Below are 2,983 nucleotides of genomic sequence, written 5' to 3' on the forward strand. Positions count from 1 at the left end.
TGATTCAATACACCGCAATCACCGGAAAGCTTCCAGACTAAAACTGCTTTTTTCAACCTGGAATACCGGTCAACTGGCTACCGGTTGACATGCTCTTCCAAAAATAAAGATCCATGATTACCGAATGGGAATCTCATGAAGAGTTGCCATCAATGACAACCCTAAACTAATAATCAACCATCGTAAGCCACCACATGAGTGTCAATTTCCAACATCTTTTTCCCCTTATTGGTGATCATGTTCCTGACAGATCACTAATCCTCATAGACCAGACCATAGAGATAAATTTGGGCACAATAGGCAATCCACACATTACCCATGTCGCTGCATCTTTATCTAATGACAAATTTCAGGTGTTCTCCAAGATCATTCACAAGTGGCCCATTAACTTTGCATAGTCTTATGCAAACATGCCCGGTCTTGATCATGAATTAGTAGTGCACCACTTGGCAGTTGATCCAAATGCTAAAACAGTTAAACAAAAATTATGCAAGATGCATCCCATAATTGCATTATTAGTCAAGGCAGAGTTAGAAAAGTTCCTAGAGGTCAAGTTTATCTGACCAATTGATTACTCAGAATGGATCTCGAATATGGTACCTATTTCAAAACCTCGTGGTGCTATCATAGTATGTACAAAATTTAGGGATATAAATAAAGCATGTCCCAAATATGATTTCCCTCTTCCCAACATTGACATCCTTGTCGATTTGATAGGACATGAAATGCTTTCCCTCGTGGATGGATTCTCTAGATATAATCAGATAAAGATAGCAAAAGAAGATTAATATAAGACACCATTCACCACCCCATGGGGAACCTTCTGCTACCAAGTCTTTCCTTTTGGCCTCAAGAATGCAAGTGCCACATCCAGTGTGCCATGATAGTGATTTTTCAGGATCTAATGCATAAGATACTATAAGACTATGTGGATGGCATACTAGGAAAATTGAAGACAAGAACATAACATCTAGCTATCTTAGAGCAGATATTTGAGTGCCTGGCTAAATACAAATTGTGCCTCAAACCTAAAAAGTGTATTTTTGGAGTTACATCAAGTAAACTCCTAGGATTCATAGTTTCCAAACGCGGCATCGAAGTTGATCTTAAAAAGTTCAAAGCAATATTAGAAATGCCTCCTCCCAGAATATTGATAAATCTACATAGCCTGCAAAGAAAAGTTACAATTTGTTCACTGCTTCATTGCCCAACTTGTAGATAAGTGTCAACCTTTCAATTACCTTCTTAGAAAAGGTGCAGAATTCAAGTGGGATGCCTAATGCCAGCAAGCATTTGATAAGATAAAGGAATATCTGGCTCATCCTCCAGTGTCGATGTTGTCCATTCTGGATTGTCCCTTGCTGTTATATATCTGCATTACACCAATAGTTGTGGTGGCACCTCTGGACCAACATGATGATCAAAGAAAAGAAAGAGCAATCTACTACATTAGTCAAACCTTGGTCAGATAATAGCTAAACTATTCTCCCATGGAAAAGGCATGTCTAGTTGTTGTCTTTTGCTTGTAAAAGCTTCGACATTACATGTTGAGCCATACCGTCAAGCTCATCTACAATATTGATCCTCTAAAGTATCTACTATCCAAAACAACCCTCACTAGTCGTATGGCTAAATGGGTCATGTTGCTCAGTGAATTTGACATCTAGTATGTAGACAGAAAGACAATTAAAGGACAAGTCATTGTTGATCAGTTAGCAGAGACACCCTGCTTATCCACTAGTCACAAAGTTCCCAGATGAATATGTGTGCACAGTCACAGCACAACCCCCTAAAAGCTTTACTTCAACAGATCTCATACTCAGAAAGGATCTGGTGTTGATTTCTTTTTTGTGACTCCTCAAGGTGATCTCATTCCTAAGTCCTTCAAATTGTCCTTCCTGTAACTCAGTAAAATTCATCATTGTATAACTAGAAATAATAAGGAAATCATGAATCCCTATTCTAGCTATGAATTCTAACAAATATCAATAGAATAATGCAAACAAGACAATAAGGATGTATAATATTAATCAAAACTCCCTATTCCATGATCGCATATAGCTTTTGTTATCCTTCTCTTCCTTGAGTATTGATGTTGGCTCTCATATATTGCACTGCTAACCTGCATAAAGATGGCATAAAGATTTGAAGTTCATGATTGTTGAAAATGGAGAATTGATGTCGAATTTATAGATGTTTGGAGAAGATTGATCGAGAGGTGGAACTCAAGTGAGCTCAAAAGCTGATTGATAGTTTAGCTGCAGATTTGGAGGTGGAACTGATGATTTGAGAGGTGGAACGTAATTGATTGAATAGATAAATTAGTTAACTGATTCAGAAAAAAAAGTTTATTGAAAGATGAAAAAGAATGATTGGAGGATAAATGAGAAATTGATTTAATTAATCAATCAATTGAAATGATCAATTAAATAGATTGAATTGTTAACATGTGTCGTAGGATATTTTATTGTAATTCAATTCCATCTTGCATGCTTTTGAACTTGATTTAGAAATTCAATTTATTTTTTGCATGATAATGAATTTTTATAATTCAATTTGATTTTCGAATATATTTTGAACTCGACTTAAAAACTCAATTTGATTTTTGAATGTTAATTAAATTTTGATTTTATTTAAATTCAACTTGATCTTTGAATTCATGCAAACCTTATTTAGGATTTCAATTTGATTTTTCAAATCATGAAATTGAAATGCACATGTAACAGAATGAGATGAAATTAGAAAATTATGAATTTGAATTTGAATTAGAGGAATTAATGAAATTAGACGAAATTATGATTTGGGGATTTGGATTTTGAATTAGAGGAATATTGAAATTAGAATTTGGGAAAATTTGAATTTGAATTTGAATTAGAGAAATATTGAAATTAGATCAAATTAGAATTTGGGGAAACTGGAATTTGAATTTGAAGAATTAATTAGATAAGTAAATAATTTGAAGAAATTATTTAATTATTTAGAA

The sequence above is a fragment of the Cryptomeria japonica genome, chromosome 2 (assembly GCF_030272615.1).
Source record: "Cryptomeria japonica chromosome 2, Sugi_1.0, whole genome shotgun sequence".
NCBI classification, from domain to species: domain Eukaryota; kingdom Viridiplantae; phylum Streptophyta; class Pinopsida; order Cupressales; family Cupressaceae; genus Cryptomeria; species Cryptomeria japonica.